The sequence below is a fragment of the Pelophylax lessonae genome, assembly GCF_965119305.1.
Source record: "Pelophylax lessonae genome assembly, chromosome: 3".
Lineage (NCBI taxonomy): Eukaryota > Metazoa > Chordata > Amphibia > Anura > Ranidae > Pelophylax > Pelophylax lessonae.
The window spans coordinates 504696511-504720659 of record NC_138770.1 but is presented as its reverse complement, the minus strand read 5'-3'; positions in this window follow the sequence as shown (position 1 = coordinate 504720659).

Sequence of the window (24149 nt, the reverse complement as noted above, 5' to 3'; positions counted from 1 at the left end):
GGTGGGCTATCAGAATCGCAACACCCTTTGTTTTGCTCTCAGCGTTAGTCAGAAAGAAGGTAGGGAATTTAGGGTGGAGAAATTTGGGACTGAATTTTTTGGGGAAGTGGGTCTCTTGAATAAGCATTACATCTATTTTCTGTGAGTTGCAAGATTGGAAGGCCTTCCTCCTCTTGGCAGGGGAGTTCAGACCCTGTGTGTTGTGGGTGCCTATTTTGTGAAGTGGGAGAGGTCTGTTGTCAGCAGCCATGGAGAGAGTGAAAGAGGAACCAGGGAGTATGTGAGTCACTTACCCATTACAGGATGTGGAGACCCAGAAAGGCAGCCTCAGGACATGAGAGACGATTGATATGCGAAGGCCAAGCAGGGGACCTCCAGGGCATCTGAAAATGTAGAAGGAGGTTAAAGAAGAGGAATGAAAGAGAGATAGAGAGAGAGACATAAACACAAGAAGAATCAAGCAAGGGGGTACCTATCGGGTGGACGGAACGTGACCTAGTCCCCAAAATAGGTGAGGGTGCTGAATCTGCAACCTGGCCACAGTGCCTATGTGGTAGGCAAATTCTTATTGTTGCAAAATATAAGTCCGCGGGCAAAAAAGTATGAACAGTGGACCGAGGTCCTGTACGGACAAAATCCTTATCATAAAATAGCATAACAAACACAATTTGAGCATAAAAAAACACGAGAAAAAAAAAATACTGGAGGTGCAAGTAGGTAGCAGGAGCAATGGGTATCTGAATATCAGACTGTGAGTATTGATACAGTGTAAACCAGGAAGCCAAAGGGAAAGAAAAAAAAAATGTTATAAAGAGAGGGAGGGGGAGGTGTAGGGTAGGAGAGCGGTTGGTGGAAAGAGGGAGAGGATGAAGAGAGGAGGGAGGAAGAAGGGGAAGCGGGAGGGTGTTGAGGTAACAGGCAAGCGAAGGGGGTAAGGAGGAGTGGGAGAGGGGTGGGGTAGGAGGGGGGAAGGTAAGGGTTGTAGAGGAACCCAGGTAAGTTCAGTGGTATATGGGTAATGAGGGGGGGCAAGTAGCCTGGGGACAGACAAGTCAGGAGGCAGCGAGTCAGCGAGTCTGTAACTCTGTTCAGAGGAGGCACAGGTGGAGATTTAGCCTGAGCAGACAGGAGAGGCGTGGGTGGCAGATCTCCCGAGACCAGGACAGCTGCTCAGAGAAAGTAATGGGTCCACAGGCCCATTGTAGAGTCAAATTCTTTGGGCAGGAGTCATCATGCGGAAGAATAGATCATCTTGGACGCTTGGAATCCTTCGATCGCTTATGCTTGGGCTTTTGCCAGAGGGGTGCTATAGGACTTGTTGGCATCTGACGTTTAGTTGATCCTGATGGTGGGTCCTGTGGAGGTGGAGATGAAGGAGCTTGGGAGAGCAGATGAAGGTCCAGAAGAAGTTTTTCACCTTCAATGAGGTTGGAAAAAGTGTAGCATTTGTTTTTGTAGGAGAATTTCAGATTGAAGGGGAAAAGCCACTAATATTTTATCTCCTTTTGAGTAAGAACAGCAAGCAGGGGCTTAAGAGATCTACATTTTTGTATGGTAAATGGTGATAGATCAGCAAAAATCTGGATAGGATGGTCCTGGAACGAGAGTTTCTCATCACTTCCTCCTTAACCGAGTAGTAGTGAGGCTTAACTACAATGTCTCTGGGTAATCCATCTGAGCGGGTGGGGGCCCAGGGCTCTGTGGGCTCTGTCCAGTTCTAGCTTGTGTGAGGGAATGTCAGGTATCAGCATTTTTATAAGAGCTTGGACAGTATCTGCAGTATCAGTATAAGATTCTGGCAGCCCCCTAATTCTAAAATTATATCTCCTTGCCCTGTTTTCTAAATCATCTATTTTGGAGAGCACTGAGTCTAATTGAGAGTATAGTTCCTGAATTCTCTGTGTGTGCTGGTTAATCTGGGTTACTGACAACTTCAAGTCCACTTTGGATTCAATAGCATCAATCCTGGAGCCTAAGTTCATTAGGTCAGCTTTGATATCAGAAGTGATTCTGGCTGTAGTGATAGAGAGACCCCTGTCAAGCATTTCAGAGAATTTCCCCATTATAAAGTTGGTATCAAATGGTAGAACTGGGGGGTGTGGAGGTGGGGAATCACAGGCCTGGTGTGTGGCTGAGGCAGACTCCATGGGAGACATTAGCAGATCCTCCAATGTCTGTCCAATGAGGGATTCTGTTGAAGCAGGCGATGCCTGAGAGTCTGCAATTTGAAAAGAAGGGGTCCCCTGGTGCTGTATATTGAGGGGTGAGAGGGGGGATAGCTGGGGGGATCCAGATAGAGGATCGGACGGCAGGTGCGGTTGGGATGCGGCCGCCATCTTGGAGATTAGGCCTGGAAAATGTGGAAGGCAGATCTGGGACCTCGGACCCCCAATCTGGGTAATATTGGTACCTGGAGGGTATCTGCTCACCCCTCAGATGTTCTGGGGTCGCCTGCGTGGTGCCAGCAATGAGGATGGGAATCGATGAGGCCGGGCGGGAGCAGCTAAACGGGCGCCATCTTGGAAGCTAGGCCCGGAATTGTGGAAGGCGGATCTGGGTTCCCGGAGCCCCAATCTGGGCAAAAATGGCACCTGAAGGGTCAGTGGCACACCTGCCCACCCTGCTGATGTTCGGGGGCTGTCTGTGTGTTGCCAGTGGAGAGGATGGGGATCAATGAGGCTGAGGCGGGAGCAGCTATACGGTCACCTTCTTGGAGACTAGACCCGTATTTTGAAGTGAGAAGAGTGGGGTCCCCCGTGCCCCAATCATGGCAATATCAGCACCTGGAGGGTGCGTCGGAGTTCTCCTCACCACTCCTGTTCTCTAGAGTCGTCTGTGCTCTGCCCGCGGGGAGGATGGAGAGGGATGTGGGCGGGTTGAGGGGGGAGCTCGCGGCTATGCGGCCATATCCGAGATCCCGCGCATGCGCACTCAGGAAAGGTAATTTTTAATAACATTCAATTAAAATATGACTTGTATTGCAATTGTATATTATTTTTCTTTATTTGCTATTTTTTTTCTCCTACCCTATCTTCATAAAAGTTTAATATTAGTATTTGCTGTGAGAGCAAACTAAACTGGAAATATTTGACATCTTTGTTGACCCCTGAAGGAAGGATAATAAAAATAATATAATGTAGGTTCTCAGCATTTTGTATAATAGTTTGAGACACCTAATAAAGTTGGAACCAAAAATGTTTCTCATCAAGACATTCCACGAATAATTCCACTTCACACAGTCTTTCCAAGTTTAGCAAAGCAATAAGTCTTCAATCACTGGTAATTTGATTAATTACCAGATATGCAAAAAGCCTCTCAAGATGCATGTCAGTCATTCCCCAACCTTCCGAAAAGCATATATTTAGTTTTATCTTGCTCTTTAACCACTTGCCAACCTTAATACATATATATAAGTTTGCAAGTGGTTTACTGGGATTATGGCTGAAGATATCAGCCATAACCATGGTATTGTTTTTTCAGCCGGTGGCTGACTTTCTTTTGAAAGCATTCCAAGCGGCACTGGAGCGTTTTAGGAAGTGGCGGATGTCCCCCCTTCTCCTCCTGCCACTCACCAGTGCCACTTTGATTGCCTCCATGGCCTTGGAGGATCAGAGCGACGTCATGATGTCACGTCTGGTCCAAGGTTGATGTAAACACATTTTTTTGTTTTAAAGCAAGATTTTTTTTAACTTTTGCTTTTGGACCCCAGATCTCTTCATAAAGAGGTACTGTCATCTTTATTTCTTTTACAAGGGGTGTTTTCCTTGTAATAGGAATAAAAGTGATTTAAAAAAAGGGACTGTGTAAAAATAAAAAGTGAAATAAATAAATAAGAAATAAATAAGAAACATTTTTTTTACAGTGCCCCCATCCCTCCCTGCGCAGAAGCAAATACATACCTAAGTCGCACACACATATGTAAATGGCCCTCGCACCACACATGTGCGGCGTCACCGCAAATGTTAGAGCAAGAGCAATAGTTCTAGCACTAGACCTTCTCAATAACACTAAACAGGTAACCTGTAATTTTTTTTAAAATGTCGCCTATATTTTTATAAGATTTAAGTACCATAGTTGTGTATTAACGCAGTATGATCAATTGTTTGCTGTAAATTAACTCTTTTTGTGTATTTTCTAATGTTTTTTATCTTGTGCTAATAAAATGTACACATTTTATACAAAAGATTTTTCTGCATATATTTCTAGTGCCTTTAAAGTCCCAACCCCTTAGGGGAATTGTCTCTTGTTCTATTTGCATATAGGGATGTGGCACAACAAATCAGAGAAACTCTAACTGAGAATACCCATTTATACCGTAAATACCATAGTTTGTCACCATTCCAAAAGCATGCGCAATTTTAAAGCCTGACATGTTAGGTATGTATTTACTCGGCATAACATCATCCTTCATATTATATAAAAAAATTGAAGCATATATTGTGTTTTTATTTTTATTTATTTTTTTTCTAAAAAAAATTGCGTTTAAAAAAGCGCTGCGCAAATATCATGTGACATAAAAAATTGCAACAATTGCTATTTTATTCCCTATGTACTGTATAAAGTTTAAGAGTTATAAGTAATTTTCTAGCAAAAAATACTGATTTAACCTTCTTAGCGGTATTCCTGAGTGTGGCTCGGGGTTAAATTTCAGAGCCAAAAGCGGTAACCCCGAGCCACACTCGGGGTATCGCCAGAAGCATCGCTGGATCCTGTAAAAGAGGTTACTTACCTTGTCACAGCAATGTATGCGAGCGGTACGCGGCAGCGGATCTTCCTCCCGATCCTCTCCGTGCCCCGGCTTCCGTCACCTGTGACGTGACGTGACGTTCGCAGGGGGGGTGGAACCGGCGGCAAATTCAAATGTAAAACACACCAAACACACTGATACCATTCAAAATAAAATAAATTCACATTACATTGCCCCCAGTGCCCTTTCCTGCAGTTTTACTGTACTTTTTATGTATATATATATATATACCGTATTTTCCGGCGTATAAGACGACTGGGCGTATAAGACGACCCCCTATTACATGATCTACCGGTAATACTTATACTTAGGTTACCTTGGAGATATTATACTTAGCGTATAAGACGACCTCCCATTTTTGGGGGATTTTTTTGAGGTTCAAAAGTAGTCTTATATGCCAGAAAATACAGTATATATATATATATATATATATATATATATATATATATACATACATACTTTAACTTATTTATAGTTTTTTATTAGATTATAATTTCTGATTTTGTGTCTCAAACATTATCATACCCAAGATGTTATAAAGAAGAACGCACAGTAAAAAAAAAAAAAATATATGTAAATAGTTGGTTTGGGCTGCTCATTCTCAAGAATTACATGCAAAATAATGGTACCGCTTTCAGTATTAAAAATCCGAAAGAATCATACCGCCAGGGAGGTTAAACTTGTAAACAAAAAGTGCCAGAAAAAGCCCGGTCTTAAAGTGGTTAAATACATCTTTCATTCAATTCAGCCTAAGTGCAAAAGTTTTGCTTAACTAGTTGAGTGCTATCCTATAATACCCATTTATTACCAAACCATTTTTCAGTTTTCAGTGCCATGACAATTTTAATGACAATTTCTCATTCATGCAACATTGTTTTTTGGAGACAGATGGAGCTTTTTTTTTGGGTGATATTTAAAACCTTTTTTTTTTTTTTTCTTACTTTAAAAAGAAAAATAAACATTTTAATATGCAACTTTTCCCCCTTTATTTTCTGTTAAAATATAAATGTCAGGACAGCATGAAAACCCCAATGAAAATGAGCCTTTTTAGAAAGTACATACCCCAATGTGATAGCATTTTTTGCCACAATTTTTTTGTAAATGAAGAAATATGCTGGTATTAATGGGTCAAGCATGGAGCTTGGTAATAGGTTATTATGTTGTAGACACATTAAATGTACTTAAATATATATGAAATATAATCAGCGCAAACAAATCTATGTAGAGGTAATTAGCGATATTATCATTTACTAAATAACAAAAGCAAAAGACGGCTGCTGACACCCTAAAGATGTGTACACGCCACCTCAAAATTATATAAATGTAAATATAGTGCAGCACAATCACAAATACAACATAAAACAAAAACAATGTCCTAAAGCTAAAATAACTCATGAGGTATCAACAGTGTAACAGTCCCAAAATCAGGATTCCACTGTAATGAGATTCTCAAAATGACAAATCCTAAAAAACGTCCAATGTGTTCTGTGCCCACCACATAAAATGCCTGTTCACCTCAAAGGTATGACCCCACCACAGAGTCACAAAGGTCTCAGTGGCCTACTTCCAGGATGGTACTGGAACTCTCCTAATTTGACTCTCCTAATCCATGATTCCCTTTAATCCACTTCTTGAGTCTGAATCAAATGTATAACATACCAAAAAATATAAATGGAGAAACCATTGTGCTCTCTGCTACAAATTTATTAAAAATGCAATCAAGGGATTAAAAACACTCACATAAATATGTGAAAAACAAGCATGTGTACAGCTCACCACGCTGATACTTAGGTGGATAATGACGTCACGGGTAACAGCTCCCCCCACCCATATGCGTTACGCCCTCCTTATGGGCTTCTTCAGCAGGGTGTTTTTTAGGGTTGCCAGTTTGAGATTCTCACTTCGGTGGAATCCTGATTTTGGGACTTTTACACTGTTGATACCACATTAGTTATTTTAGCTATGGGACTTTGTTTAGGTTTTATGTTGTATTTGTGATTGCGCTGCACTAATTTTGCATTTACATTAAACCTACTGGTAATGCACAGATGGTTTATGAGGTCAAGGGGTTAATGCACAGGTCACACACAGAGGCCGGATAGAGATGAAGAGCTGGGGAGGTGTTACATATAGGTCACTAGAGAGATAGGATGTAGATTATATGTAACGGAAAGGAGGGGGCATGAAATGTTTAAAAAACAAGCCCTCAGTGAAACAGAATAAATGGATTTGCTGCTGTTGATCATTCATTTTTTACCCATTCATAATTACTATGACCTCTCTTACTATGATCTCTCTACATATGCAATCCTGTGCTGTGCAATAATTTTATACAGTGTGTCAGAAGACTCAACCCCTGCTACCTCGTGGCTGGAATGAGTAGGCTAGAAAAAGACAGAAGAACATTGAAGTCCTCATGCTTCCCCTGGAGGGATATAGAAAGAAGCAAAGAACATTTGTTTATAGCTAACCATATTATGCGCAATGGTGAACAAGTGGATAATATCAGGTTTAGGTCCATACTATTAATGATAAAAAATAGACCAACTTGCCCCTTTCTCTATGATAGTTTCACGTAATAGTTGGAAATACCTCAATATTTATCACATATTTCTGGACATGCTTATGGTTTCGTTGTTGGATTTGTATGTACCCACCCTACCCCTTACTCCTCCTCTTCTCAATATATTCATACTATGTACCACTGAAATTAAGCAACTTTTCAATGGGATATATTGTATTGCTTATATTGCTAATGTACAAATTTTGCAGCAAAATTCGATTAAAAAAAATAGTCCCACTAAGTACAAAGTCTGCTACCACTTAAGTCTTTTTTCTCTCATTCAGCCTTGATTCACCCACTCACTCAAAATAGTATGGATGTAGTAATATCACCTGCTGGCTATTATATTCAGCACCAGTGGCAGCCTTGGCTGCCTGAATACAGTGGCGCTGATGAACAGTGATTGCATCTGTAGGATGCAGCTACTGTTCAGACTATATTCTTTCACCTGGCCCAATCATTTTTTGAATCAGCTTTAGTTAGACCAGGTTGAGTTTGCAAGGCCATCCATGGCTCAAATTTCAGCTGGCTCTGCAGGACTCTTTTGTTAAAATAAATTAAATAAATAGGGGGAGGGGGAGGGGGAGGGGGAGGGGGAGAGAGAGAGAGGTGGGAGAGAGAGGGTGGGTAAGAGAGATAGGGGTGAGAGAGATAGGGATAAGAGAAAGAGAGGGGATGAGAAAAAGGGTGCCTTTGGAAAGCTTAAGTAGAGTAGTAAAGTGGCGCGTTTAGCAAACCACGGCAAACGGTGGATAGGTCCACAATGGGGTAAGAGTAAAAAAAAACAAAAGCCTTCTTGTACTCAAAAAATATGCTGAAATTACTATTCTGCAAGCCAGCGTCCCAGAGACATATACAAACCTCGACACAATCATTATTTTAAAAATGAAACACTGCCATTACTTATGATTTAGACAGAGAGCTAACACTTTGTCTGAGCCGACCTTAAAGAAGAACTTCATTAAAATAGTCAGGGACTCCTTATCAACCAGCAACTGTTGAGCTAATGAACACTTTGGTGAGAAGTATGTAATATACAAAATGGTGTATATAGTGCAGGGGTATGTAATGTACATGATAGTGTATATAATGCAAGAGTATGTATTGTACTATATAGTGTATATAGTGCAGGAGTGTGTAATGTACAATATAGTGTATATAGTGCAGAAGTGTGTATTGTATAATATAGTGTGTATAGTGCAGAGGTGTGTAATGTACAATATAGTGTATATAGTGCAGGAGCGTGTAATGTACAATATAGTTTATATAGTGCAGGGGTGTATATACTGTGAGTCACATGGAACATGGTTACCTACATTTCAAAAAAGTTCAAGGAAAACCTTTTTTTATGTGCATTCAATAAACCGTTGTACTTTGTGTATGGAACATTCAGTTCAGAACAGAGGGTATTATGGTATGTGTAGGAAAATAGTATGGAGTGTATGACAACGGGTAGTATGTATAGAAGAGGAGTGATTAGGGTGCAATGGTGGCCAATATATGCAGGAGTGGAATGTGAAGGGTATGGTGGTAGTTAGTATGTAAAAGAGAGAAATACATAGTATATGGTGGCGGTTAGTATGTGCAAGAGAGGAGTGCAGAGTGTATGGGGGCAGGTAGTATGTGCAGGAGAGGAGTGCGGAGTGTATGATGATGGGTAGTATGTGCAAGAGTGGAGTGCGGAGTGTATGGCGGAGGGTAGTATGTACAGGAGAGGAGTGCAGTCCACATGCCTCTGCTCTTCCTTGCATCCCAGCCCCCCTCACCACCTCTTTGTTCATTGTAGATATTAATCCTCAGTCTCCCGCCCAAACTGTGTGATTAACTCCGCGCTCTAGGTAGCACCAGCAGACTGCTGGTAAAAAAAAACTCTAAAACTAAAGCTGCCACTTAAACAAATATAAAATACTTGATAACAATAAAAAAGGAATAATAGTAGCGCTAGAACAATCTAAAAAAGTTCCCGGAAGAGTTCCTACTATCACCCGTGGATGATCATCAAATTAACAGTGCGGTTGATAAACAGTCCTCACAGTCTTTTAGTCAAATGATCCCATAGGTGAAATATGAACAACAGTCCACTTTCAGATCTTCAATCACCATAAAAATTCATGTATTAATGATGACAGTGTTTGGATATGCCAAAACTCCGTGCAATCTGATAGGATCACCACAAGTCCGCCACCAAGTGCAGGGGAAGTAAGAAATGGCCACTCACCGGATGCATTTGCTCACTTACTCTCATAAATGAGCATTATGTGCATGTAGGTAACAGATCCCAATGTTACCATAGGATAGGTCACACCACAGGTAAAGATGGTTTCCACTTCAGTGCAGTAGCCCTTTTTTTCCACACTCTCTCCCAACCGTATGAAAAACAAAGAGATAACTTCCCTAGTGCAGTATGTCTGATAAATTTTATTCACACCAAATACTCATACATTGCACTCACTTGTATAGTAGTAAAAACACGCTCATCTCAATATGCAAGGCAGTAGCGGAACCTCCAATCTTACTCAAATCTGGCTCCACGCCAGGTCGGGTAGTCCCGGAAGTTCCCCTGGGGCGTGGCCAGACGACGCATCCTATCGTGGACTGTGGCAGAGAAAGAACTTCCGGGACTACCCGACCTGGCGTGGAGCCAGATTTGAGTAAGATTGGAGGTTCCGCTACTGCCTTGCATATTGAGATGAGCGTGTTTTTACTACTATACAAGTGAGTGCAATGTATGAATATTTGGTGTGAATAAAATTTATCAGACATACTGCACTAGGGAAGTTATCTCTTTGTTTTTCATACGGTTGGGAGAGAGTGTGGAAAAAAAGGGCTACTGCACTGAAGTGGAAACCATCTTTACCTGTGGTGTGACCTATCCTATGGTAACATTGGGATCTGTTACCTACATGCGCATAATGCTCATTTATGAGAGTAAGTGAGCAAATGCATCCGGTGAGTGGCCATTTCTTACTTCCCCTGCACTTGGTGGCGGACTTGTGGTGATCCTATCAGATTGCACGGAGTTTTGGCATATCCAAACACTGTCATCATTAATACATGAATTTTTATGGTGATTGAAGATCTGAAAGTGGACTGTTGTTCATATTTCACCTATGGGATCATTTGACTAAAAGACTGTGAGGACTGTTTATCAACCGCACTGTTAATTTGATGATCATCCACGGGTGATAGTAGGAACTCTTCCGGGAACTTTTTTAGATTGTTCTAGCGCTACTATTATTCCTTTTTTACCTCTTTGTTCATGTTTGCACTCCAAACTGTCATCCCTTCTCCGAGGCCTGGCCCACCATCACCTGGACTCCCCCCCCCCCCATCCAGGTGATGGTGGGCCAGGGCTCAGGGGAGTTTGACATACCTTTGAATGCGCCTGAAATTTGCATATCACTGTCGCTCCATTTGCATATCAGTGCCACCCAAAATATACATATCAATCATGTGTACACTGCACACAGAGCTGGACTGGGCAGGGCAGCATCAGTGACTCACTAGGCTGGGCCAATCTTCAGGTAGGGGCCTGGAGCTGCAGCTCTATTAGCCCCTATGTAAGTCCGGCCCTCACTCAACCGAAAAAGAGCCATTTATGACCAGCCTTACTCAATTTTAAAGCAAAGAAATATGTGTTTTCTTGCAAGACAACCATGTCAAAAGCAGCATGCATTCGGAAAGTATGGCTTTAGATTTTATTTGCTTCTAACTTACTTTTCACTTTGTTTTATTCTTAACATATAGTATATAGAAAATACTACACAGTTGGACTCATAATACAGCATTTCCTGTTTACTTGAGGTTTATTGCTGATAGGTCTCAACACTCAATCCATTTGAGCCATTCCCCTCTCCCTCTCATCTCCTACCCCCCCTCCCCTCCCCCTGTTACAATGTGGATTTGAATGTATAGCGTAACTTATGCTTATTAGTACATTGGCTATTCTGTTTTTTAAATGCAGCATGTCATGAACTACTGTGTAGTATTTTCTTTTTTTTTTTCAATAGTTTTTATTGGTATTTTGAAAAAGATAACAAAGAACTGCGGTCGCAGCAGCTGAACACGTGGTTTGCTACCAGGTTTCTTTGCCAGTCCTGTCCTTCGAATCAGCAGCCTTTCAGGTGGGAGCATCCTTGCCCTTTTTTGGCATTCCTGTCTATATGGTTTATTATATGTCTATAAACACAATTAATCCCTTGTACATTTTAAACGGTGCAATAAGAGGGGTCTGTGCTGTCGCGGCCCCCCTCCCTAGCACGCTGAACAAAAGAAATGTATTTGATGTTCTGTGAATATATGGTTATAATGCATTGTCTTTAATGTACCTTTTTGTCTTAATTATTCTACAGTTGTCCCTCTGAACACCTACCTGTACCCCTGAAGAAGCGGATTACACCGCGAAACATGTAGGGTAATGGGTTAGTTGTACACCCAAGGAAATACATGGGATTACACCGACTGCATCTGGTCCCCATAGTATTCCCTGGTGATCTCAACACATATGTTACAAGAGGTTTTACAACTTGCTGAGAATTGTTTACACTATATATGGTTGATCTAATGTTATATTTGTTGTTCTCCTGTCCTCCCTCTTCGTTTTTTGTATCTTTTGATATGTTAATAAAATAAAAAGATTTTATACTTTTATTGGAGTGGTAATATACCATTACTATTTGTCTGAGACGGTAACCCATAAAGTACCCACATTATTGTACTCCCTGTTTTTCCAAACTGTTTGTAAAATGACAAGTCTTTACTCCTTTAGTAAATCAAACATATTGACTCTAGGCTAGAAAACTCAAGATATTGTTTGTTAAGGTTTCAAATAAAGGTTATATTTAGCAAAACTATGCATGAGTTTATTTTTTTCTGAAATTAACACCTTCCTGATTGAAATTGAATTGACACTGCATACCAGAGAGCCGGTTGAAATGCTCTAACAGAATATGCGAAGTTGTCTTCTGTAGTAATTACTTTCTCATTGTGCAAGCACCATGAGCATACTACCAACATTGCTTCTCAGCTGGAAACTCCCTAGCAGGGATAGGTCGAATGACCCCCTGTTCAGTTCGCACCAGAACTTTCAAACATCGCAAAAATTCGGCACCAAATAATGAACCCCATTGAAGTGTATGGGACCCGAACTGGAAAAATCTAAAGTGCCAATTTTGAAGGCTTATATGCAAGTAATTCGGCATACAATGGTTATGGGGGTCTGAGTACTGCCCTGGGGGATATGTATCAATGAAAAAAACGTCATTTTTAAATAAGCAGTGATTTACTGATGCTTAACCACTTGCCGACCGCCGCACGACTATCTACGTCGGCGGTCAGCCCCTCACAGGCAAACTAACGTAGGGCTACGTTGCTTGCTTGTGAGGGTCTAGGGAGCGAGCGCGCGCCCCCGGAGGCGCGCTCCCGCTCCCGCTCCCGCGTGGTCACGGACCCCCCCGCGCGTGTGACCAGCGGACCCGATGTCCGCCGGCCACTCGGCGATCGGCGGGGGAAAGGGAGAATGTCAGGCAGCTTGTGTAAACAAGCTGCCTGTCATTCTCCTCGCTGCAAAGACACTGATCACATGGATCTACTATTTAGATCCGTTGATCAGTGTCCTTACAGCTGAAGCCACAGCCAATCACAGTAGAAAGCACGCCCCTAGGGACACACACAGCCCCTCCCTCCCAAATAAAGTTAACCCCTTCACTACCAGTGTATTTTTACAGTAACAGTGCATATATATAGCACTGATTACTGTAGAAATGTCACTGGTAACCCCAAAAGTGTCAAAAATGTCAGTCAAGGGTCCGATCTGTCCGCCGCAATGTCGCAGTACCGCAAAAAAAATCGCAGATCGCCGCCATTACGCGTTAAAAAAAAAAACAACAAAAATGACAAAAATCTTTCCCTTTGTTAGTAAACGCGATAACTTTTGCGCAAACCAATCAAAATACGCTTTTTGCGATTTTTTTTACCAAACATAGGTAGCATAAAACAAATTGGCCGAATATGTTAAAAAATTTTGATTTTTACATTTTTTTTGGGGGGAATTTCATATAAAAAAATGTGAAAAATATTGTTATTTTTGCAAAATTGACGCTCTTTTTTTGTTTATAGTGCGTGATCAAAAAATCGCACAGGTGACCAAATACCACCAAAAGAAAGCTCTGTTTGTGGGAAAAAAAGGACGCCAAATTCGTTTAGGTACAGCGTCGCACGACCGCGCAATTGTCCGTTAAAGTCACGCAGTGCCGAATCGCAAAATACCCCCTGGTCGGAATGGGGGTAAAATCTTCCGGGGCTTAAGTGGTTAAAGTGAAAGCATGAAAATAAGAAATAATAAAAATGAAAAATTCCTTTCAATATAGTGCCTGGGGGGTCCTCTTAGTCTACCTGTAAAGTAGCACATCTGTACTGTGTATTGAAGCTGCTGCAGAAGTAATTACATTTATAAAGCCCAAGCTTTCTTTATTTTGTAAGCAACGGCTTGGGGAGCCAGTCTGTATGATGAGGACACAATGTAGTGCACTGGGAACAAGATTAGAGATTATTTGGATAAATTCTAGTGTCTCTTCCACAGAGTTTGGATAGAAGTAACAGGTGTGGAAAAATTGGTCTTTGTGTGTTGAAGGTGCCTTCACATCGTCACTCTATGGAGGTACACTTGATGAAAAGAAGAATTGCCTTACTGTCAAAAATTTTAATGATAGGCACCTGTCAAACTGGTGCCTAAAAACTGGTCTTTAGGAGTTTGTGGCACCTTCACATTGTAACCCTATAGAGGTACTCTTGATGAAAGCAAGAATTGGCCTTGCTGTCAAAAATGTAAATGATATGCACCCGTCAAACAGGTGTGGAACAATTGGTATTTGAGTGTTAATTGTGCTCATAAAACCTACACCAAAAATAATCTTCCAGATTAAATCAACACCCACAACATTAGGCAGCCTAGAAGTCTTGCAGAGATTCCGCATCCCAAAAACAATTAATCGGTGACATCGGCAACAGAGTCTGTGGACAGATGCGTTCTATTATCAGTAACAAAACCTCCAGCAGCACTGAATGCCCATTTGGAAACCACGCTGGATGCAGGGCAGCCCAGCAGCTCAATTGCATACAGGGCATGTTCTGCCCAGTGGTCTGTTCTCATGACCCAGTAACCCAGTGGATCATCAACTGGAAAGCTCTCCATCTCTGTTTTTGTCACTAGATAATCATCCACAATATTATGCAGACGCTGTCGATGGGATATGGAAGCTGAGAGCCCTGGGCAGCGAGGACTAAAAAAATTGAGAAATGCATCACTTAGGCTGCCCCCTTCTCCACCGCTCCTCTCTTTACCAACAGAAGCCTCAAAACTATGTTTTCCACGACACTGTAACCTACCAGAGTCAGGAAAAGCATTAGATAAAATCCTCTTTAAAGTGTCCTCAAGAGATTTCATCTTCTGCACCCTCTGTGCAGATGGAATGAGTTCTCAGACTTTCCCCTTGTAACGGTGGTCAAGGAGGCTTGCCAACCATTAGTGTTCATTCTCCTTGATGCCATGCATTCTTGGGTCCTTTCGTAGGCTTTCAAGCACAAGGAAGCTCATGCACCACAAGTTTGTGAAGACATGAGAAGCAAACTCCTTGGGGTCACAGAGGATTAGAGTATCTGAAACTGCCTCCTCCCAGCTTCAATGCCTCCAAAACTGCCAGAGTCCTCCTCCTCTTTCCTCTCCTCTTGTGTGTTCTTTGGCATAGGAAGAATGGTGTCTGCATAAAGCTGGCCTTGAGAGGAAAGGAAGTCCTCCTTTTCCTCCCGCTGCTCTGCCTCAAGTGGCCTGTCCATAATGCCACACAGCGTCTGCTCCAACAGGGATTGTGTCACTGATGCATGCATTGTCACGGCTCACTATCCTTGTGGCCTCCTTGAATGGTGACATTATAGTACAGACATCCTTTATCAGCAGCCTTTGGGGTGGAGAAAAAAAGCCAAGCCGGCCTGAGGCTGTCATTGTGCCATACTCACACAGGTACTCATTAATGGCCCTCTGCTGCATGTGCAGCCATTGCAGCATTGCCAAAGTCGAATTCTACCTGATGGGCATGTCACAAATCAGGCAGTTTACGGGTAGTGCAGTTCCCGCTGAATTTCAACCAACCGAGCACTGGCTGTGTATAGCCACTTGAAATGGCTTCAGACTCTTCCGACCTGCTTTAGCAGATCTTCCAACCCTGGGTATCTATTTAGGAAATGCCACCAAATTCCAAATTGAGTGCACCACCAAATTGAGAACATGTGCCAGGCATGGTACATGTGTCAACTTTTCCTGTCCTAGGGCGGACAGGAGGTTTGTGCCATTATTGCACACCACTATTGCTGGCCACAGCTGGCCTGGCGTGGACCACCTCTGGGGCCGCCCCTGCAGAGCTGCAAGAATCTCTGCTCCACTGTGGTTCCTGTCCCCTAGACACACCAACTGAAGCACTGCATGACAACTTTTAGCCTGACTCATTGAATAGCCCCTTGAATGCTTAGGAGTACTTGTGGTTCGTAGGACAATTCAGTAGTGGAGGGCATGAAGGAGGAGGAGGGGGTAGAGCTGACAAATCTTGCATCATCACCACTAGCTGTATGGAGACGTGGCCGCACAACAAGCTGCAGCACTGAGCCCTGTCCTGCATCCTTCTGAATTGCAAGCAGACTTACCCAGTGTGCTGTGAATGAAATATAGTGTCCCTGACCATACTTGCTGGACCACGTGTCAGCAGTAACGTGGACTTTGCGACTGACTGCCTTGCCCAACAATGCCACAACATTGCTTTCCTCGTGATGGTACAGAGCTGGAATGGCCTTATGTGAAAATAAATAGCAACTGGGAACCTGCCATTTTGGTAAAGCTCCTTCTGCAAACTCACAGAAGGGGGTAGAATCCACCAGTTGGAAAGGCAGAAGTTGTAAAGCCAGCATCTTTGACAAGCTTGGATTGAGATGCTGGACATGTGGGTGGCAGTGACTGTATTTTTTTTCCATGGCAACAGATGGGGCAGAGAAATTTTCCGGCTATAGTCTAAAGCTGGTGGTGTGCTACTGGCAGATGTGCTGCAAAGACACAGGACACCCTGTGCTATTCCATCATCCCTGTCAGTGGAGGCTGCTGAGAGGTCATGAGGTATAGCGGGTGTAGACTGAGGTTAATGAGGAGGAGGAACAGAATTGCATCCCTTTAGTGTAGCTTTCAGGTGCTCTTGCCAATGGGCTGAGTGGTGATAGGTTAAAGGCCTTGTCAAGCATGTGGTAACCAAATGGCTGGTGTTTTTGCCCCGCTTGATGTGCTTGAGACAAAGTTTGCAAATTGAAAAAGTGCGATCGGCTGCACATGTGCTAAAAAAGGTGCAGACAACTGATCTGTGGGAAGGGTCTCGGCAGATAACATTTCCACAATGTAATGGAATAGGGTGGCTGCTCTCTGCCTGTACTCTGTACTCTGACTCACCCTCACTTTCCTCCTCTGCTCTATCTGGCCCCCAAGTCATGTCAGTGACCTCATCATCATCATCTCCTCCATCCTTCTTACCACTGGAGATAACATGGCAATACGCTTCGGCTGGGAGAACATTTATTTATTTTATTTATTTCAGGTACTTATATAGCGCTGTCAATTTACGAAGCGCTTGACATGACTGCCAATTTGTGTACCAGTGTTCTCCCCTCTCTTTAGGCTCATGTTCCTACCTTCCTCGACCTCAGAACCAACATCTGAATTAAGTATTGACTGTGCATCGTCAAGGAGCAAGTGGCTGATGCTGTATTCAAATAACTCAGCTGACTTTTTCATGCCTGATGCTGGGACAATGGCAGAAATAGCTGTGGACAAGGAGGCAGATTTAGCCACTCTGGCAGTTACAGTGGACTGGTCACTAGTCTCTGGTTTGGTGACAGAGGATGAGGATGGTTTAGTAAGCCAGTCCTCCACCTCCTCTGAATGCCATGACTGGATAGCACGTGCAACATCACTAAACAGAGGAAATTATGCCCTGCCTAAAGGACTTACCACATCCACCTTTGCCTGTGGATACCTCACAGTGCCATGGGAACGTCTGCCTCTCCTTGTTGACCTCCCAGACATGATGGGAAGGTGTTTATTAACAAAATGTTATAAAGATGTGGAAATATATACATGGAGGTCACTGGATCAATCAATGGAAAGTGGTGTTTGGTGCACTTTAACCTGGGTACTCCCTACCCAGACACACTCTACCAAAACACTACAATATACTACAGTAAAACAGCACTAACACACAAAAATATACTGCGGTAAACATGCACTAACGCACAGAAATATACTGCGGTAAATGTGCACTAAAGCACCGAAATATACTGTATTAAACATGCAGTAACACACTAAAATATACTGTGTTAAACGTGCAGTAATGCACAGAAATATACTGTGTTAAACGTGCAGTAATGCACTGAAATATACTGCGTTAAACGTGCACTAACGCACTGAAATATGCTACTCTAAATGGCATGTAACGCACAGAAATATACTGCATTAAACGTGCACTAATGCATAGGAATATACTGGGTTAAACATGCAGTAATGCACAGATATATACTGTGGTTTACCGTGCAGTAACGCTCAGAAATATACTGTGATAACATTCAGTAAAACACAGAAATATACTGCATTAAACAGCATGTAATACACTGAAATATACTATGGTAAACATGTACTAATGCACATAAATATACTGCCCTAAATGTGCAGTAACACACAGAAAAATACTGCGTTAAACATGCAGTAAGGCACAGAAATATACTGCATTGAACATGCAGTAGCCCACTGAAATATACTGCATAAAACGTGCAATAACGCACAAAAATATACTGCATTAAACGTTCACTAATGCACAGAATTATACTACGTTAAACATGCAGTAACGCACTGAAGTATACTGCGTTACACGTACACACAGAAATATACTGCGTATAATGGCACCTATTGCACTGAAATATACTGCGTTAAATGGCACATAACGCACACAAATATACTGCATTAAACGTGCAATAACGCACAGAAATGTACTGTATTAAACGTGCACTAACTTTAAACTTGACCCCGTTGGTACAAGAAACAAAGCGACAATTGAAATCTTGGGAATGCCTGCCTCTTTCTGTATTAGGTTTCGTGAATTTAATTAAAATGAAATTAATGCCTAAGTTTATTTACCTTCTACGCCACTGTCCATCATGGATTCCGAAGTCTCTTTTTGCTCAGCTAAATACCGTTTTTTCTTCTTTTCTATGGTCCCCTAGCTCTCCGAGATATAGGTTAGCCACGCTTATGAGGCCTGCCTTGCAGTGGGGGATGGCTTTTCCGGATATGCAGAAGTATTATTTGGCCTCTCAGTTGATCACGGTGGCCTGGTGGTTTTCCCTGAACAAGACCAATCCATCCACAATGCTGGAGGCAGCTATAGTTGGATCGCTGGAGGCTTTGCATGTATTGGAGTTTCGGGGATTGCGGGCCCCATATTCATTGACATCTTCAATGTCCACCACGGTTAGGGCATGGAAGGTTGGATTATTCAGGGGGCGGGGTTCTTCCGTATTGGCATCTCCAAATGTGCTGGAAGAATCCTGCTCTACCTCATTTTTTTAAGCTACCGGATCCGATGATTTGGACTAAATACAAGATCAAGTCTCTTTCTCAGGTGGTGGAGGGAGGCTTTTTAAAGCCCTTTGCTCAACTTTCTGAGGAGTTTAGGATTCCATTTATTTATTATTTCTACTACAGGCAATTTGCTCATGCTTTCAGGAGTTAATTTTCAAATTTACCTTTGTAGGTAGAGGAGTCTAAGTTGGAATGTTTGCTTAATTTGGACTGTAATAAAAAGCGCATGTCACGGATTTATGCTCATTTAGTAGCGGACGCATTATCTCTGTTAGATAAATTATGCGCTAAATGGGAGAGGGACGTGCCATGTTTAGGCCCGGAGGACTGGGATAAGATCTGGGATTTACCATTTAAAAGTTTAGTCTCCTTGCGGGACCGACAAGTTCAGTATAAAATAGTGCACAGGGCTTATTTCACTCCAGCTAGATTACAGCGGATGTATCCATCACGCTCCCCTGAATGTTGGAGATGTGGAGACAGTGTGGGGAACTTTGCAAATATTTTCTGGTCATGTCCTAAGATCATTAGTTATTGAGAGAAAGTTTTGGTGGTACTTAATGCTCATACAACAATCTCTATTCCTAGGACCATTGAAATCTGTTTACTGGGTTTGGTGACTGCTTTGTTACGTACCAGTGCTGAAAATGTATTAGTTGGCCTTCTGTGCATAAAACAAAAGAAGACTATTACCTTACACTGGAAGAAAAGGGCTCCACCTACGGTTTCCTTTTGGAAAGGTTTGGTTAATAGTAATTTACCATTGCATAGAGAAACCTATGCACATAGGGGTTGTCTGAGGAAATTTAACAGGATATGGTCAGGGTAGCTGGTCAATTCTGGTAGAGCCACATAGGAGTTTGGTCCCACCTTCTTTAATTCTGGAAGTAGTTAGGCATTGAGTAGGAGTTGGGAAATTCTGTTTGCAGATAATATTAAAAGTATTCTTGTGAGGATTATGCATGGGGGAAGGAAGGAAGGATTTATATATGTATTTTTTGTTGTTGTTACTGTTTGTTGCTACCATTCATGTGTATGTGTATGATATGATTTTATGTATGCATAAAATCAATAAACAAATTAAAAAAAAAAAAGAAAAAATGTGCACTAACACACAGAAATATACTACGTTAAAAGTGCAGTAACGCACTAAAATATAATGTGCTAAACGTGCACTAACGCACAGAAATATACTACGTTAAACGGCACGTAACGCATTGAAATATACTACGTTAAATGGCACTTAATGCACAGAATTATACTGCGTTAAACGTGCAGTAATGCACAGAAATATACTTTGGTAAACGTGCACTAACATACTGAGCTATAATGCCCTGACAAAACAAACAGACACTAAAGTAAAAATGAATGGTCAGGTCACTACACTCACACGTACACTCACAAGTAAAAATGAATGTTTACTACACTCGCACTGACTGAACTATTACTATATTCACACTAAACTGATATTCTAAACTGACAATAGAATCAGAATAGCACACTATAGCAACTCTCTAGTAGCACTGAACAGAGCCCTGTTCTATCTCTTTCCACGCCGATATCACACTGAAAGAATAATTTTATAGTGTGGGGTGGGACTAAGAGCAATGAGCCATGATTGGATAGAGTCATCAATTCTTTCTCCAGTTATGCTTCTGACAGTGCTCTGTGCCCTGATTGGGCAAAGCTTTAATTTCTTCAGCCAATTAGGGCTTCCAATGCACTGTGTGGTGGTGCAGTGCAGTGTGGTCATTTGGCAGGTCGAAAAATGGTTGATAATTTGGGTGCTCATCGAACGAGTGAACAGCCAATGTTCGGCCCAAACTCATGCTCCCTAAGATAGAAGTCATTGGAGGAGACAAGAATCATAGAAGGACAAAGCAGCAAGATGGAACAGCTACAGTATAAAATAAAGAGGAAAAAAAAAACAAAAAATGTAGCGTACAGACCCCTGACAGGTCCCTCTATCTGTCCCAAGTTCTATTCCTGAGTGGGCGCTAGCAGCCAGGCATGAGGTAGCTTCCCAGTATCTCTACCTATGAACCAAGCAGGAAGTGCCTTTCTGGATTTATTGCTTGAAGAACTTGGGTTGGGTATGGGGTAAGCCCTAGAATACTCCAAATTTAGTGAAAAATGTAATGGAGGATACTCTCTAACTTTGGCTTCTCATGGTGAAACCACTCTTGAGGCTAGTGATGAGTGAACTACAGCTCATGGGATTCCAATGCAAGAGCAAACCTGAGCCAGCAAATCTGGAGCAGTCTCTCCAAGAGTTAACAAGGACAGTCTTTCTATCTTTCAGGCTTGTACTTACTGTGACCTGGGTACTTGAATGCTTTCCTGCAGTGCCACACAGCTTTAGTACTGCAAGCCTCCATGTCAAATCCTCTGTGGACTTCCTTCAAATTGCTCATGGCAACTTTAGACATGGATCCCTCAAATCTCCTACAGCTGGGACCCCAATGGCCTCCTCCAAACTTCAGCTAGGTGACTCAGAGTGCCCCAGCCCTCATGCTGGGTCTTCTCCACCGGGACAAAGACTCTGCTTTTCTAGGTCCCAGCCTATTTATACATAACTCAGCCCCCTACTGGCCATTCTTCCTACCAGGGATTGGCTGAGGCTGTATGAATATGCAAGTTGAGGATCTGTCTCTTCCAACCTACTAAATTCTGGAACTCACCAAAAACCAGGGGGAAGCAGTCAAACCTGCAACCAGCTGAGCCTAAAACAGCCAAAAGCAATCAAACTTCTCTCAGTGGCTACAGAGGGGCCAAAAATCTGATTTGCTTCAAAACTACTAGCAACTTAACCAGGAGGGTGCTACATATACCTTTCAAGGGGGCTTAAAAAGTAAATGTTTTTGTGTATACTCATTATAGGTAAGGTAACTTTAAAAAGACAGATTTGGCATTACTCTGTAAATAATATTATGTTATAAATACTGTAGTAGGTAGAAAACAGTAAACAATTAGGTAAACAAGTAAACAAGATTTAAGACCCTCTGTTACGTGAGCAGAAAAGTACAACAGAAATGCAAGACTTGATGACTTCTGCTTATTGCTACACAGAAGAATCCAGTTGTCCACCTTTCATTCAGCCTGGAAAATCACTTTGAATATATATATGTATATACTTTTAAATATTACAGTTAGAGGTTTACTCAAATTCTTATCCATTTTCACATTTCCGAGCTCCAGTCATAACTCAATATGCTTTTGATGTCAAAACATATGTTTATGTCAATCGATAAATCAAGTTATCAACCTATAGAAAGTGCTGCATTAATAATTAGCACACTTATGACAATTCTATAGTATTTTTCAAATATGATGCTGTTTATCATTATTATTCAGCTTGTTTTGTAGCTTTCACTGTATTTACTCTAACCTTGTGTTTTCAGAAAAATGAATGAGACTGTATTGATAATCACTCTATATTTGTGAAAAGAAAATTATTCATGGCATGTTTGATTTAAAATGCAATGTTTTTTGTATAGATTTCAAATGATTGCAGTTTGAATCTGCACAAAGAAAGCCCCCAGGAGCATTGAAAGAAAGTATTTGTTGTGGCTCCAATGGAGAAAAAATTGCTGGTTAGATTTAAAGCCTTTTGTGAAGGAATATGAGTTCTCTCAAGCTATACTGAAGAGTATTTGGTTTTATGATGGCACACAAGCCTAAATAATAAATTATGGAAGAGCCGCAGAAATAAAATATGGCTGACTGTTTTTATGTCTTCCACCTAGAGAATTTAGCTCAACGCCTGTTTTGCAAAGTGTAAAATAAAAAAAAAGACTTCAAGAAACAATATTTATGCATTGCAATGGTTCCCTTTGCTTAGTATTTTCAACATATATATTTGCACAGTTAATTTTTAAAAACAAGAAAATAAACATTTTTTTATTTGACAATTACCTAAAAAATGTTAAGTGCTTGCTATTCAACCTGGCCTGCAGAAGGCCTTACCTTATGATTTCAAAAGTACTGTTATATAAAAAGAGATGTATGATATAGGGCCCTTATGATTACTTCACAAGGGATCAAAATTGCAGTAGTGCAGAGCAAACTGCAACACTGCAGAAATATAACTTTTAAATTCGTAGAAAGTCATCAGTTTTGAACCTATTTATTTAAATCTCATATTCCTGGGCAGAATTACAGAAGGTCAGAGCTTTTAACACTGTTGAGTCTGGACACAGCAGATAATTATTTCATATTCTGTGCCCTGAGTGAATTTTGTATTGCATAGTCATAATAATGCAGGCACTAACAGATGGCAGTAAAATGTTCATTTTAATTGGGGACTGTTGCTTGTCCAAGTGCTATATTGTTGATGACAGATTTCCTTCACCAACAAAATGGCATTAAGGGGGTGGCAAACAGAGGAATACACAGCTAAAATACAATTCTGTACATTTTTTAATACAAAAAACGTAATTCTCTTCAGTCTGTTTTTTCCCTTTGATTTTCTCCTTTGCAGTCAAAGCAATACAACTTTGTCAAGACTCTTAATGGATAAGGAAAAATAGATCATTAATGAGTCAATTTCTGTACTCTATCTTCTAATGCTCCAACTAATAGAATCACAGCATTGTGCTTGCCTCTCAACTCAAACTTTACTGGAGGGGGATTATGGGAGGCAAGCAAAAGTCAGACTGAAAACTGTTTTGATTGAACCTTTTTTCATTTTAAATATTGAAAAGTAAATGTTCTGCCTAGATGCAGACACCACAAAAAGCCTCCATTTACCATTAATAATCAGAGAAGCCTCTATGTCTTTCTTAGATTTTGTCTAAAGTATTTTGGATAGAGTAAAGGGAGGCTTGTAGCCCCTGTCAGGTAGTTTATTATTTATTAATATTATTTTTTTGTTAGCTGTTCCCTAACAGAAATTTATTTTCACTTACCCATAGCTAAAACAAGAAGTGAGAGGAAATATCTCCAACGTGAGGAATCCCTGGTTTTCACCAGGGTCACCAGCACTAGTTTTCCCATTAGAAGATATCCCCTCTATTACTGTTCTGGGGACAACCCAAAATGTAGGATTTTTGCTCACTTTCACTTTTGGAGATTACTGATGTGTCAGTTCACCATTAGACTTTGCTTGCAATATTTGTAGATTTTTAGGAGTTTAGAGGCTTGTGAGTGTTTTGTTTAGTAAAAGTATAGCAAGAAAC